The following is a 16,875-nucleotide window of genomic DNA, read 5'->3' as shown; positions in this document are numbered from 1 at the left end:
CTAGGGTTTAGCCTCTACGATCTCGTGGTAGATCAACTCTTGTAATACTCATATCATCAAGATCAACCAAGAAGGAAGAAGGGTATTACCTCCATCGAGAGGGCCCGAACCTGGGTAAACATTGTGTCCCCCGCCTGTTGTTACCATCCGCCTTAGACGCAAAGTTAGGGACCCCCTACCCGAGATCCGCCGGTTTTGACACCGACAACAGGGTTATAGTCGAGAGGCAATAAGTCCTCACAACACGGAGGACATCTGCTCATCCATACCGCAGTACAAGACACGGTACGGCTATAATTTGCCATACAATCTGCTACCCTATTTTGAGTCCTACTAATTTTTTGTGGAACAAACTCCCTCTCATCCATACAAAATTTAATTTGTGCTACTACATGACCATAGGCCGATCGGGACATACTATCACCATAGAGTATCGAAAGTGCATTACAGGAATCAGATTGCACCTTAACTGGTAGATCAGTATGTTGTAAAGCACGGGCCACCCCTTGCATTATTTCATGTATCTCCGCCTTGAGCGCTTCATTGCAATTGAATATAACACGGTAAGCAGCAAAGATAATAGATCCATCATCACGACGTAAGATCATACCAGCACCTGCCTTGGCATCATGAGCTGAGAAAGATCCATCAACAGACAACACAACCCAATTTGCTGGAGGTGGTGGCCAAGGAAGAGGAGCCATGGCCTGCTGAATACCAATAGGAATAACCTCCTCCCGTGCTAACATCTTCCCTTTTAAAATTTCTTCCATGCTATAATTCCTGGCTAGATCCATGGACTTAATAGCTATCAAGAAATTCCATAGTAACATCAACCGGTGACACTTCCTTGCCATGCACAACATCATTGCGAAGTTGCCAAATTCTCCATATAAGTAGAATGACCATATCACGAACCTTATTATCACATGCAGCAAGCACATGCAATAGCCACTCTTTACCATTATCTAGTAACACATCATTAGTTGGCAATGGCCATAACTCTCGCACCCTCTACCACACAAGTCGTGCTTGAGGGCATGCAACTAGGGCATGGTAAGAATCCTCTCTCTCCCAGCCGCACACCCTGCAATAATCAGTAGTACCAATATGTCGGTATAACTTGTTTTGATCAGTGGCAAGAGCACCTGACGCGGCCTTCCAAGCTGTAATACACATTTTAAGAGGAACTTTAGCCTGCCAAACATAATTCCATATGGATCGATCTCCCTCTGGACACATACTTGCATCTGATGAGGCTCAGTTGGGATAAAATGCGCCTTCCGAAGTCTAAGGGTGATATGGAGTTCAGAGATATGCGCGCTTTTAATCAAACCATGTTGGCTAAACAGGCTTGGCTATTAATTGAAACTTGTCAGATCATCACCAGTACTGCCTCATCAAACGTGTCAGATCATCACAAACGGAAAAAGGCAATTTGAAAACGCTCATAACATAAGTGGGAATCGCCTGCGCAACAGACTTAATTAAAATCTCCTTATTCTTGTATTACTCATGTTATTAATCGTACTCAAAATAAGATTAGCGATAGCTTAGCTAAATTTGCGCAAATAGAAACCAGAACAATGACTTGGGTTGGTTCTGGCCCGTCAGATGCATTAGAGCTTACTGTTGCTGAATGTATGCACTTTATGAGTTGAGCAATACATTACTTCACCCGCCAAAAAACCTGAATAGCTACAAGTCACCCATCCTTGTACATTAAAACCTGAATAGCTACACAATCATGGGCAAACGCTGCCCTTCATCGGAGGTAGTACAGCTTGTTGGCGATGTATTCGAAGGGGTCAAACAGGTCACTCCTTCTCCATTTGCTGTTCCTTCGCAGCAACTTGGGGTCGATTGGCTTAACGTGCAGCCGGACGAACTCATGGAATGCAGAGAACTTGATCCACTTCAAGGGGCCATCTTCCTCGTGATTATCCATTACACGCAGTACCATGTCGCCACCCTTGAACTCGTACTCGAAGCACACCACGGCGTGGCCATCGTAGTCGTCCCAGGTCTTGTCTCGCTTCAGCACGTGCCTCAGGACCCCTGGGTACACATAGCTGCTGTCGTAGTCGTCGTCTAGCAGAAACGCACCGAGCACTGGCCCGTGCTTATAGATCATCCAGGCTAGGTCAAGCGGATGCAGCTTGCCGCCGAGCGGCCCGGCCGGTATGTGTATGTCGTATGAATCGAGGGGGAGAGATATGTCATTCGGGACCTTGGTGGTGGGCACTCCGGCCGAATGCTTGATGGTGTCCAGCACGTCGCCGAACCATGCTCCATCATCCGGATCCCACACCTGCCTCCTCCGGCATTTCTTCTTCAGGGCCGTCGGATGCTTGGCAGCGAAGGTGAACTTCCCGTGCCCATGCACCCTCTCGAACTCCAAGCGGTGCTGAGCTTCCACACACATGCTGGATGAAGCGATGGAGCAAGACCCTGCACATCAACATGCATAAATGGATGCGGCCGGTCAGTGTGTATACTACTGTAGCTAGGTTCGATCAAACCACAAACTATGGTACACATCAACACATCATAAACCAGATGCAAATTAGCGACTCGCCGTCATCGTTGATTAGGGGCTTCCCCATGACGCTAAACCAGCTCCAAGTAGCAGGCGGCCGGCGTCGTCCACGGCCCAAGGACTGCCGGTAATACCACTCGGATAACCGCTGGGCCCAGAAGCGTGCGCCGGCCTCGAAGACTACCTTCACGCGTGTCAAGATTGTGCCGTTTCTTGCACGGGCGATGAATATATCTGGCGTGCGCAGCAGTATCTTCTCACTGATTCCTTTGCCCTCAGCACCCTCTGAGACAAACTCAAGCATAAGCTCATGTCTATTGAAAGAAAAAACCATGCCACTGACATCAAAGTGCATGCGTAATGTACATATTTTGGTACTAGCCAGGACAAACGCACGCAACCATGTAAACGGAGAACTGCAAAAATATGCACGGCATACCTATAGTTTCGTTACTACCTACTACTAGCTTCCTTCCGAATTGCATTGTGTCCTATAGTAGCTAGCAAATAATATATATAGCCAAGCAAAAGCCACTAAGTCGGTCCATGAATAACTATCACCATTTGTTAGATCTAATTAATAAATTATGCCATTAGTTGTTATTTTGCGAGTAAATTATACCATTAGTTTCAGAGCTGGATTCTCTGTACCATGGGGAATAGTAGCAGCTACGAAGCATGTTAATTACTTCTAAAATGAAATATTGCATCCCTACGTGTACCCTCACTAATCAACAAGTAGCCAGACATCGTCTTCAGCTAACATCAACAGACAAAGATGGAGAATAAAACAAATCGCGTCTATGGCAGGGGAGGAGAGGATCCTCATTCTCACCAGAAAGTTCAGTGTGGTGTGGAAGGACTTCGCCGGCAGCGGCCGGTGCGTGGGCGTGTCGGGAGTTGAGCACCCACTCGTAGCCTCCGCAGCGGAAGCCGGCCTTGGCTTCCTCGCCAGCCCGCCGGCGCCGCAAGCCGTACTCCTGGGCTGGGAGCTGCGAAACAAAGTAATAGAAACGTGAACAAGAATGATCTGATATGGGGATGCAAATTAAGGAACGCCCGCTCAAGAACCCAAAGCCATCGCGATCACAGAATTGCGCAGGGCGAAATTTGTGATCGAAAACGCACGGCGAAATTGAAGAACAGAGTTGGCAAGAAACCAAGAATCCGAGTCCGCGAACGGGCGAACCAACCATCTTTCGACGAATCAAGAAGACAAGAACTCGCTGTAATCGATCGTGCCTGGGCGACTGAAGCCCCAGTTCGTTCAAGCTTCAAACGATCGCAATCACGGTGAAATTTCGGATCGAGGACGCACGACGAAATTCGAGAACAGAAATGCGCAAGAAACAAAGAAACCCAAACGGCGAACGGCACAAGAACAGAAACCCAAATCAGGAACTCACCGGAAAGGCGCCCGGCTCGTCGTCGTCGAAGCCGCGGTGCTTCTTTGCCCGCGGTACCGGCGCGCCCGTGGCGGCGAGGAAGCGTCCCGACGGCGTCTCCAGAGGCACGGGGCGCAGGCCAAGGTTGGCGACCTCCCCGCCCTCGCCGTGTGCGTGCGGTTCCGCAGCCGCAAGTGGTGTTCTGCGGGCGGCGCGTTCGAGCTCGAGGCGGCGAGGTAGCCGCCGTCAGCGGCGCCTGAGTGCAGGTCGCCCACGTGGTAGGCCACCTCCAGAAGCGCGCGGCGCGGGCCGAGGGTGGCGACCTCCCCGCCCTCGCCGGGGTGGGGCGACGCGTGCGTACTCCTCCCCAGCCGCACGTGATGCCCGTCGTGGAACGGATCCATCGTTCGCCGGCGGGAGGTTTGGTGGGTTCGGGAGAAAGGTTGGAATTGGGAGACAATGGGTTCTGGGTTTCTTGGGGCTCGCCCGATGGCTACTCGTTTGCTGGAGAGAGGGTCTTTCGTCGGTGAGGATATGTTTATATTAGGAGAGAGAGAGAAAAGGTGTTGTGTGTTTGCCCAGCGGGAACCAACATGCTAGTCACTTGACAGACGCCACCTAGCTAGCTAAGATCAAGCTCCATCGATATATAGCGGATCAGCAATATTTACATCACCGGTTTAGTTGGACGTAATTTGATATCTTGGTCAGTCAATTCTTTTGGGAAGAAAGCGTCAGCCGCGCGGAGTACCGGGGCCGCCGCCGATGGCGTCGGGGCAAGCAAAGCGAGGCCCGGGAGGGGGGGAGGGGGGTAGGGGTAGGGGTGCAGGGCTCGCCAAAAAAGTCTGGTGCTTTGCTGTTTAGAGGGGTTGGCCAGGGGTGGTGCCATCATGGCGGTGGGCGACAGTGAGGGGAGGGTGGGCCGGCGAGGCTGATGCGGGAGCGCTGCCGGCCATGGGCGGTGGCGGCTGGTGGTTTGGCTGGTAGTACATATGGGGCGTTTGCGGAAGAAGAAAGGGGTGGCAGGAGGTTGAAGAAGGCCATTTGGGCGTTGGTTTTGCATCTGACTGCTGAAATCAAATCGACTGACCCAAAATCAATTTTTAGCCGACTGACCTCTAGCTATCCCTTACGTCGCATATACCAACTACGTACTCCCAAGTTGTTAATCGTCTACCTGTCTAAAGGAATTGCAAGATTGTTTCCAAACACTTAGGCATTGTTTCCAAACACTTAGGTCCTATTCAAGTGTTGGTGCTACGAAATTCCCCTATACCACTCACTAGTTGTTATATGCACTACTGGAAAAACTATCTACATGAGTGCTTTTGGCGATGCCGAGAGCCAAAGCGCGGGCTCTCGGCAGAGGCGGTCTACGCCGAGTTTTCTGTTCGACAAAGTGAAGCACATGACAAAGACATGCCTATGTCGAGACACCGCCAAAAGGTACTTTGTGAACAACAAAGACTCGAGAATCATACCATATGCCGAGATCTAAACAGTAAAGTCACGACAATAAGGTGGCAGTTTTCATCGAGTACTTTCTTGGCAAAGACATGTAGTTGGCAGTATCGGTTCGGTGCCACCTCTGCGAGAGCCGCCTCTCAGCAAAAGTTACTTTTCTGAGTTGGGCCCTCATAAATGTATGTAGTAGGAGTCAGGTGCCCTCTCTGCCGAAAGCCTCCTCTCGACAAAGGCAACTCTTCCAAGTGGTGCTTTCTGAATTATGTCCCACAACTGATGTTGACATTTTATTTCTTCTTTAAACCCTGCAACTGAAAACATATACATATATAAGAGGCATATAACTTCAGAAGAGAACAGAAAAGCACATCTCATATCAAGAAGCATATATGTTGCTCATACAAGTTCATAGTGCACACTACATACAAGTTCTTAGAGCATACCACATGCAAGTTCAAAGTTTGTAGCTGCGTTGCACATCACGTGCAAGTTCATACAACCCATCCGTGGACACGTTCTCTACACTTGTGGAGAAGGAGGAGGGGCACCATTTCCAGCCGCATGAATTCGCATAAAGTCATATAAGATGAGGAGAGTCATGTTAGCATTGTCCATCGGTATATACTGGTTGGTGACTACATTAAGACAAAGTTCCAACCTCAAGCTTTTCCTCGGGCGCGTAGCCTTTGTTTCTGCCTGCAGCATTTCCTCCTATTCTCTCGCCCTGTCCGCCTGTTTTGATTGCCGCCGTTCCTCCTATCCGGCCTTGCGCTTCTCTCTGGCATCATTTTCTTCCTCCAAACCGGTCTGTAATATGGTATCTCAATCTCATATAGGTTGCAATGTTTCTATTTGAAGGCATGGGCATATATGAATGATATGAACCTTGAGATGCATGAGCTCATGCGACCTGACCGTCGGGCGACTTCGTATGCATGGACATGAGCTCGTTCTCATCGCGCGGATCTCAGGGCCCTTGCGATGCGAGGAGGTGGCAGTTTTCATCAAGTACTTTTTTCTCAGCAAGGACATGTAGTTGGCAGTATCAGTCAGGTGCCACCTCTGTGAGAGTTGCCTTGCGGCAAAAATTATTTTTCCGAGCTAGTTAGGCCCTCGGAAATGTATGCAGTAGCAGTCAGGTGCCCCCTCTGATGGCAGCCTCCTCCCGTCAAAGGCAACTCTTCCGAGTTGTACTTTCAGAAATATCTCCCACAACTAATCTTGACATTTTTATTTCTTCTTTAACCCCTACAATTGAAACATATGCATATATAAGAGGCATATCAATTCACAACAAAACAGAACAGCACATCTCATATCAAGAAGCATATATGTTGCTCATACAAGTTCATAGAGCACATCATATACAAGTTCATAGAGCACACCACATGCAAGTTGAAAGCTTGTAGCTGCGTTGCACATCACATCCAAGTTTATAGAGCGCATCCATGGACATGTTCTCTACACTTGTGGAGGACGAGGAGGGGCACCATTTTCAACCGTGTGAATTCACATAAAGGCCTATTAGATGAGTAGAGTCATTTTAGCATTGTCTATCGGTATTATATTTGTTAGTGACTATATTAAGAGAAAGTTCTAACCTCTAGCTTTTCCTCGCGCGCATAGCCTTCGTTTCTGCCTGCAGCTCTTCTAAAGTTTCGGAAACATGCTTCACTCTTTCCGCCTATTCTCTCGCTTTCTGCTCTTGTTCTGCCTGCTGCCGTTCCTCCTATGCCTTGCGCTTCTCTCCGGCCTCCTTTTCTGGCTCGTAACCAGCCTGTAATATGGTATAGCAGTCTCATATAGGTTGCAAATGTTTCTATTTGAAGGCATGGGCATATATGAATGGTATGAACCTTGAGACCCGCGATCTCATGCGACCAGGCCGTTGGCCGACTCCGTGTGGATAGACTTTAGCTCGTGCTCGTCGCACACATCTTGGGGTGCTTGCGATGTGAGGAGGTAGCGATCACACCGTTGCAAATGAAGTGGAGTCTACTAATCTTCCCCTGGCCTACAGTCATGACCACCTATGGATTGAGTGGTCGGGACCTAGGATCGGCGCCCACCCCGTGCACCTTCTGGAACTCGCGTTTGAAGGTTTCAAACTTCTCCATCACCGAATCACTGCAAAATGGCTTGCCATCCATTCCCCTATGACCTTCTAGCTACATATCCAGGATGTCGACCTCGCCACCAAGATGCTCTCTCGCTTGGAAGCTAAAGCTTTATCATTAATAACCATTTTCAAACTTATCATAATATATTAATTCAAAACTTGCAAATTTAAGTACACACAATTCAGATACATATCAAGTTTAATGTTTCAAACTTAACCATTCAAATTCAAACACAACATATGGTGCAAATGAACTAACAATCCAAATAAACATGGTAGAAGAACAAGAATCAAGCGCTATGAAGTCTCCAATGGTGCTCAATAAGATATTATATATTAAAGTTGGTTGTGAGCTTGTCGGTTCTCTATCCTACGTTGTGCTTGAAGGAAGGCTTCGGTCTTGTTTGGGTTACGTTCGGGCTCCACCGGATGTCCATTGAAGATATACCAAAAGTCCTTTGGGTCCTCTCTCTCATCCTTGATGGTCATGTTGTGCAGAATAACACATGTTGTCATGATCTACCACAGGGTATTAAGCTCCCAATAACTGGCAACCCCCCAGATAATCGCGAAGTGTCTTTGAAGCACAGCAAGAGCTCTCTCAACATATTTCTAGCAGATTCTTGGCACAATGCAAAGTGAGATCACCTATTGTGTCTGGGATGGTGGATTGTCTTCACAAATGTAGCCCATGGAGGAGAGATGACATTGGCAAGGTACTATCCCATATTGTACTCATTGCCGTTGACAACATAGTTGCAAGGTGGATTGTCAAAGAGAACAAGCCTTGCAAAATGATGAGATCACTTGAGGACACTGAGATCATTGTGAGCGCCAGGCATCCCGAAGTATGAGTGTAAAATCCACATATCACTACCTCAAGAATGATGGATGAATCATGGCAATGCCGTTTGTACTTACCTAGCCATCCGATAGGACAATCCTTTCATGTTTAGTGCATACAATCAATGGATCCAAGCATCCCTGGTCTCCCCCCGTCCTCGCTTTCTACGATAAGCCTCTCAATATCTTCATCAGTGGGAGTCCTCAAGAACTCCACTCCAATCTTGATCACAACTGAACAAAATCGTCTTATACAATCAAGGATGAGATCTTCCCCGATGCGAACATAGTCATTGATTTGATCAGCCATACATCCATAAGCAAGGACACACATGCCTACTGTAATCTTCAACAATGGACTTGCACTTAATACTCTGAATGCATTCCTTCTTGGTTGAAACCAATGATTATGTTTCTCCACAATTTTTGCAACGGTGTTGAAGAGAGACCGGTGCATCTAGAACGGGCACAAAATATATTAAAGGGGATATACTGCATTTGGTGCAAACTTATCTCTCACTAGACAATCATCAGCCATGGTCCAATATTGAAGAAACACCCTTCGACCAATCTAAGTACCACGCCTCGGTTCCCTAAGATTCTCCTCCATAGCACTATGGCAGCCACCAACTCGAATTCATCATCTTCTTCCTCCTCTGACGATAATCGTCAAAGATCATCTCCCACACATTGAGGAGTTTCATGATCCATTTGAGACCACCTCTTTGATGAAAACATGATTCAGAAAAACATAGATGCAATTTGACAAACACCTTTTGGGCAGTGGGGTCGTAGAGTTACCGGCAATGGAGGTCTTACTATGGCCAAACAGTGACAAAGGACACTGGCGGGGTTGCCTAGAAGGCCATAGAGGTGATTCCCGTGCATGGAGGCAATGCACGTGGCCGACATGTAGTGCGGTGACAGGAACAACAACGACCCCCTACTTACCCGGTTCTAGCGCTGTTTGTTGGCTAGGTCTTGCACTTGACCTTCCAACCCCATCTCCAAGGTTGATCGGTTCGATTCTGGCAAAAATGGACCTCGGTGCCGACATGACGGGGCTAATCATGGAGGCTTAAATGTCGATTCCGTCACCAGTGGGTGAGAAGAAGGCGCGGGAGAGGCAGTGGGACTGTAGGCTCGGGGTGCGGAATGGTTATTTCACATGAAGCCATATAAAAAATCAAACACATGTTGGCCCAACCCATCAATACTAATAGCGGGATCAGTCTTGAGCATTGGTGAAGTATACAACAACCAAAAAGTAATCCGGTAGTAACGTCAACGCTATCTTACACTTTTTCAACTCTCATAAACAATAAACTGAACAAGCAATAAGTACAAGGTAACAAAACAGTGCTTAGCTAAGTTTGGCGTGACTATCTAAGCATGAAAGGCCTGCCAAGCATATTTCTCTCCCTGAAGAACTTCTTTTTGTGCCTTTTCTTCCCACAAGTAAACTCTTCAACATCACTCGGATGCAAGATCTGGAATCTATCCGGGCAGAACGCGCACCTACTCTTGAAATGGCACATCGGCTTTTCTGTCACATGTCACATATAGATAAATGGAATTAACATGAATGCATACAATTAGTTAATCGGGAGGAACTAGATAGATTAGGTAAGTTACCCAAGAGGGTGCATGTCTCGACCACCAGCCGTCTAGAGCGGCGCTCGAAACGCAGCTCGGCAAAGAAGTACTTTTGTTCATTGTGGTCAGTGGCATCCCTCGGCCGGGCCCAGAAGCCGACATGGTACCAGAAGTCCTGCCTGAAGCCGACGCAGGCGGCCCTGGGCTCTTCCATGGGCTCCGCAGCAGGATAGAACATAGTATCCTGCGCGCACACACACGAACATATAGTATTAGTGATCTTACTGATGGTCAAAGTAAATTTTAAATTACGCATTAGGCCATATATGGAGTATGTCCAAATGTGGGATTACATGATATAATATACGTACCGGGTTCCTGGAGTTGTAATGGCCGAGGGCAAAGATGGTGTACATGTTGGCACCGAGGGCATCACGCTTACTGTCACCATTATATACGTTAACGTGCATGTACACACGAACACAAGTACTACGATATGCAGATTCAATTCAGTAATAATAACTAAACTAAATTGAGAGAGAGAGAGAGAGAGGGTCAGCACCGGGGGAAGAGAAGAAGGATCCCATCGTCGTCCGTGGTTTCGTCGATTGTATTATCCTTTTATTTTTCGAGGGGTGGGGAATTGATTGTGTGATCTGCCGCACAGCCCCTAGGGTTCTTAAAAATTCGAGATAGATCTAATTATACTTTTTTACTTATTTCTGCATTAATAGAGCAGACAAGTAAAAAAAAGCAAACCTATTTAGGATAATAATTGGATAAGAGAGCCTCTACCCTGTCAACTCGATCATCAGATTATAAGTTCATTCCATACTGAACTAGACCGTGCACATTCTTATTAGAAAAATCTAAGACAATTCTTGACCAAAGAATCCATGGAAGGAAAGAAAAATAATATATCTCCGGTTGGCCGCGAGGCAAATCAAGTCGGATCGCCTCCTCCTAGTCGCCAACAAACAGAAACTCAAATAAGGCCCACGTTCAGAATTTGGGAATCAGACAGACTCTAGGACTACGTACGTACTGAGTATTTTGCTTTGTCTTAAAAAACGTACAATATTCTGTTGGAAAACCGTATTCTCAGTTCATTGCCGGCGCCATCGCACAGGGGTGCCCCTGACTGGGACGCCCATTTTTTTTCATGTTTTTTCGTTTCTATCTGTCTTTTTCTGGCGGTCAAAGTAAAACACAAATTCGGAAAGAAAAGGAAAATAAGAAACATGTAAATGAAGGCAGAGATAGAAACAAAAAAAATGAAAATATGTACGTATTCAAGAGTCTGTCTATTCCCAATTTTTGTATTTTTCTTTATTTTATCTTTATATTTTAATTTTTCAGATCTTTTTGTAATTTCAAAAAAGGACGCGTCTAGGGAGCAGCCGGCTGCTCCCTAGCGTTCCCTAGCAGCCCTTCCAAAATAGTAATTTTCTGTCCCCCCTGTCTAGGATAGGAAAGTACCTGCCCCCGCTCCCGATTCCTCGCACCATCGAGCCACAGAACTCACCTGATCCTCCCTCCCCACGTGTTTCCCTCCTCTACCCCCTGGGCTTCTCCCCACCAAATCGCCCAGCCCCATCTTCTTCTCTCCCAACCCACAAAGGGACAACTCCCAGATACAGAAAACTCTCCACAATCCTCCAATGGTGCTTGGTTTAGGATTTGTTCTCCAGGCAATTCCTATTGACTAAGGGTAGAAAAAGCACAGAAAAAGGTCAGATTTAGCTTTCACTTTCCCCCATGATTGTGTGCCTCTTTCATCCTTGTCCCCTGGGTTACTGAAGAACACAAGCCTTCCTTTCCCTTTCCCCATGATCTGCACAAGGCTGCAGTTCGAAAAAATGTGTAAGAACATGTACTGGATAAAAAAACAGAAATACAAAGTTGCATAGGTGCTGTTAATTTGCTGCAAATGTCAGATTTTTTGCCCAATTGCTTTGATGGATTTGTTGTTCTGCTTAATAAGTTGGTAGAAACACAAGTATGTTTGCTGGTAAAGCAATTTGCTTGGCCTGTTTTGAGCAACTGTAGATCGTAAGCAAGGTGCGTGTAGATGTTTAGGCAAGCTTCAAGCCCTATTGGGGCAAATCCAGGAGTGTTGTGCCACAACTGGTTGTTTAAAGCAAGTTAAGTGTTATGGTTAGGCAACTTACATGTTAAGATTAAGCAAAAAGGGTGAGGAGTCAATGTAAAAAAAGGCTGGTTGAAGGAAAATAATGGTAGGCAAGTTTGAGGGTTTGTTTGGGCAAAATTAGGACAAATGTGAAGCAAGAAATACCGGTATGGGTATTATGAAGCAAAACTCCAGATGTTTTTAGCCAGCTAAGTGCTACTTCCTCCGTCCGAAAAAGCTTGTCCCAAACTTGTCTCTCAAATGGATGTATCTAGCACTAACTTGGCGCTAGATACATCCATTTGAGGGACAAGCTTTTTCGGATGGACGGGGTATGTTTTAGGCAACTTACATGTTATGTTTAAGCAAAGGATGAAAATGATGTGTAACAAAACTGGTTGCAAGAAAACAATGGTAGGCAAAGTTTTAGGGCTTGTTTTGTGCAAATTCAGTAGTACTGCGAATCAAACATGAAACTGGCATGGGTATTTTTCTGAAGCAAAATTTCAGGTGTTTTCGGCAACTTTGGTGATATGTTTAGGCAACTTACATGTCATGATTAAGAAAGAAAGAAATGAATGTAAAAAAAGATGGTTGAAGAAAAATAAGGTTAGGCAAGAAAGGATTACTACTATGCAACAACTGTTGTCATATAGAGATAGATTTATGGTACCTGGTGTCAGAAATTGACTGAAAGTGACTTGAGCTTGGCCTTGTTGAACAGGTACAAGAAGTTTATTCAGCTTGAAAAGCCTTGCAGGCGATGCCCTGTTCTCTTATTCTAGAAGAAAAATACAACAGATGAAACATGTGTATTTCCTGGACAGTTAGGCAACTTGACATCAGAACTTGGACAAGTGTTGATCAAAAGTGAAGCAACTGTGTATTACCTCGTTAGATCCGGTCTTTTGACATTTTGCTTTTGATGGTTGTTCCACGACAGTGTCTTTCTTAGAATTTCAATCACCATATGTGGAAACACTCGAATTGCTGTTGATGTCCAACAGACGTTTGCCACTGGCAGCAATCTCCTTTCTTCCTCAATGCTGGTACCCAATAAAGGGTGTGCTTCTCTGGCCCTGCAACAAGAACACGCAACAAGTTAAAAGAACACACAACAAGTTTATTGAATCTTTTTTCGGACACACCTCGTGATGATCTTCAATCACATGTGAGGGATCAGCATCACGATTAACTGCATAATGATCTTCTTGAATGCCATTTTTGCTTGGTTCATCCATTAGTTCCTACTACACAAAAAGAAAAAGAGTGCATTCAGATGACTTTCTGGATATCGTCTCTCGGATACTGGCAACTCACATACCAATTCCAGGCAAGTAAACCCAAAAAAACAGGCGAATCGCCTTCCAATGCACACCGAAAAATAACAAAAACATGACTCATCTGAGGCATCTGTTGTTGTTAACGTACCCAGATCATCATGGACAAAATCATCTGAGGCATGTGTTGTCGTTGACATGAGGCGCCTCAAAAATGAAAGCACGTGGCTGTAAAAAACAGGGGGGAGAATACCCCCATTTGGCACCCCCAATTAAAAAAATCCCAATGTAGCAAAACAAGAGATAAAACATACAATGATAATGTGTTGTCACATTTAAACTTCAAGTATAAAATTACACCAATTATTATGAAATGTTAAGGAAAATAAATGAAGAGCAAGGTTCATGTGTTATTTGAGGCAACTACATACGAAATTTGAGGCAATTATTATGAAAAAATAACAAACACATGGAGACTACTAACCAGTATATGCACCACATATGAAAAATGATTGAAAGGTAGCAACTCGTATTGGGTTTGTAGGCAATTTCCATAGATAATGTAGCAACCTCATCAGCTTGCTAGCCGAATTAAAATAAATAGCGAAAGTCAGGAGCAACTACAACTTGGTTTGTAGGCAATTTGCATACAAGTTTCAGGCAAGTAAATGTGGACCTATATTATGCGGAACATCAAGTTGTGTTGTGTCCCATGGACAAATGCTTTAGTTATTGCAGGCAAGTTGTGCTCTAATCTAAGCAAATTGCATACTATATCCAAGCAAACCAGGTTTTCTTTAGAGAAGGGATTAAAAGGCAGCAACTCATACTGGGTTTGTAGACAATTTCCATAGATTCTGCAGCCAACTCATTAGCTTGCTTTCCGAAGAAAATAAAATAGTGGATACAAACAGCCCGTCGACCCATTAAGCAAGTCCAATAGCAGGAACAAGGCAACTACTAACAAAAAAATCATGCAAGTTTGAGCAAGTCCAATAGAAGAAATGAGTATAATAGCTCAATATCATTGTTTTTAAGGCGTCCTGCATTGGACGCTTAGGCGACGCTTAAGCGATAAGGCGCCTGGGCAGCGCCTTACAAATATGCCCGCCTTAGGCGTCGCCTAGGTGCTAGAGCGGGTGGTGCTCGCCTTACCGCCTTAAAAACAATGCTCAATATAAATCTTGTTTTCCCCGCTTTATTATATGCTGTAATCACTTGGACACAGATAAGCAAATATCTATCAAGTTCTCATACATGACACATGTATAGTGGCTAAAAAAGAATTAGAATGATAACGAAACAACAGATTACTTAATAATGCAGTCTCTTTTTTGCCATGTGTTATGAATATAATCATAGTAGAGAGTTTATACTTGCTACTATCATCTCTCCGAACTATCACAGCAGATCAACCCAAGCCAATGCACCTTGTGCTAAGAAACATCATCACGCATAGGGAAAGCACAATTACAGAAATGGAAGGAGAGAAAGGAAAAAAATACTCCTTTAAATTGCAGCCATCACCAGCAACAATTCAAGAGAAAGGCACCAACACCATCATCCACCTGCTACCTCGGTGCAATTTTTCTGCTCCAGACCTCCAGTTCAAGCTACAGCCAGCACCTGTACACGGTCACAAGTAAAAGTTCAGACATCGGAGCTGGGGCAGCTGTAGGATGCAGCAGGAGATAGCAGTAGGGAGAAGGAGGTGCACCAGCAGCTAGCAGCAGGAGGTCGAGGCCATCCCTGATGTGGCCTGCGGCGAGATGCTTGAGAGGAAGAGGCCCGCTACAACGGCGTCGGTGCCAGCGCCACTGAACGAGGAGCGTGGGGGTGGTGCGCGCTCGCCTTCCTCGTGGAGATGGGTGCGCGCTCGCCTTCGGAGGACGCGAAGGCGGCCAACACGGACACGGCCTTGTCGCGGGAGGCTAGGAGGAGGTCGCCGGAGTCGAGAATCGCGGCGACCGCGAAGACGACGGCAGCAAGGAGCCGACGGATTCGGCGAGCGAAAATCTGGGGCGGGGGAGAAGCCTGTGGATCTGTCACCTTGGCCCCTGACGCCGGCTGGGGAGACAAGCAGGCGCTCGCGGAGTGCGGCGCGGCCGGCGCCGCGGATCGACGAACGCAGCGGTGGATTTGGGAGAAGAAACAGGCATGCGCTTGTGGATGTGAGAGTGTGGGTTTGGTTGGGGCCCACTTCCGCTGTGTGTTGTTCGTTCGCGTTTCCCTTCGCTCCGTAAAACCCGACCACGGAACACCTGGCGATCGGGATGCCGATCGGACGGCTCGTAAGGGTGTGTGCTCAAGACCTCTAAATAGCAAAGCTTTGCTTTAAAGAATTTAGGTTCAAAAAAATCTTGCGTTTCTCATAAGTTAATCAAAAAGTGTCCGTTTTCAAAATTATGCTCACAAATTTAAAAAGGTTTGTTTTTTCAAAAATGTTTGGTAATTGCAAAAATGTTTGCGTTATCCAAAAAATGTTCCTGTTTTCAAAAAGAAATCACAAATTCAAAAGATGTTCCCGCTTTCAAAAATTGTTCACAGATCCAAAAAAATGTTCGCTTTTCTTTAGCACCCAAAAAAGATGTTCGTTTAGGGCAAGGAAAATAGCAAGGGCGAGGCCCAAACAAACAACCCAACGTACGTACGAGTTAACCCTGAAATTGTCTAAAAAATAAGTTAACCCTGAAAAGAACAGAAAAAACGTACGTACATACATACGTCTCTTTAATTTTTTTTATGATAATACGTGTCTCATTTATATCATAAATATCATAGTACAAGCCACATAACTAACCTGGCAAAACTGAAAAGACAGCAGAAAGCTAGCCTTTGCATAAAGGAACAACAACCAAGACGTAAAATTACAATCAAGATTGAAGAAACCTCTGAACTTGACACCAACGCCCGTCACCTGCCTCTGGAACCACCACAGCAGCCACCAAAGGAAAATATGACGGATCACCTTCACACTCGAGCTCGTAGCGGCTCCATCGCTGATATGCAGCTTTGCGGACCTCCAAGGTGGCTCATCAAAGGCAAAATCATTACCGTTGAACGAATAAGACCGGGGCAACACCCCAAACACGCCATGAACTCCAGATCTGGCACCCCCACACAACTAGAATGCCGGAGGAGAAAACCGCATCTGCCATCCACAAACCGCGAACCCAGCACACGATCCACCATCTTCCAGATGCCGCCGATGCAGACCACAATTTGCATCCGATCCTGGACTACCTCTCAAGCTCCGCGCCGGCGCTGGAGCAAACGCCGCCGCAGCGGCGGTGTCCGAGGACACAGGTCCACCACAAGGATGTCATCGCCGCCACACCATCTTTGTTTGAACAGACTGATTTCCAAATTCATCCCCAACCATAGGACCGATCGCCTCGTTGGAGTAGGATCCGAAGAAACTTTATTCAACGCCGCCATCGCCGTCGCCGAAGCCAAGACGATGAACGACCTAAAATCCTAATCTACGAGAGAAAAAATGATCCACACGCGTGGATCCG

General features: G+C 46.1%; 1 long non-coding RNA gene across 6 annotated transcripts; it reads right to left on the bottom strand.

Annotated features, from left to right (window-relative positions):
• Window positions 1–9,547: 9,547 nt before the first annotated feature.
• On the bottom strand, window positions 9,548–15,552 carry LOC119357221. 6 transcript variants are annotated; one of them, XR_005172140.1, is made up of 9 exons: window positions 15,075–15,551; window positions 13,842–14,983; window positions 13,509–13,585; window positions 13,226–13,327; window positions 12,968–13,156; window positions 12,751–12,858; window positions 10,318–11,790; window positions 9,986–10,190; window positions 9,548–9,896 (listed from the first exon to the last, which is right to left on the bottom strand). It is a non-coding gene; the product is annotated as an uncharacterized LOC119357221 (long non-coding RNA). The 6 variants fall into 6 exon arrangements; XR_005172141.1 differs by having other exon boundaries at window positions 14,863–14,983; XR_005172138.1 differs by having other exon boundaries at window positions 10,318–10,387; window positions 10,509–11,790; window positions 13,509–14,983; window positions 15,075–15,550.
• Between the last annotated feature and the right edge of the window lie 1,323 nt (window positions 15,553–16,875).

This window comes from Triticum dicoccoides, chromosome 2A (assembly GCF_002162155.2).
Source record: "Triticum dicoccoides isolate Atlit2015 ecotype Zavitan chromosome 2A, WEW_v2.0, whole genome shotgun sequence".
Classification (NCBI taxonomy): Eukaryota; Viridiplantae; Streptophyta; class Magnoliopsida; order Poales; family Poaceae; genus Triticum; species Triticum dicoccoides.
Note: the sequence above shows the minus strand (reverse complement) of the source record. Positions and strands in the feature narration are given on the sequence as shown.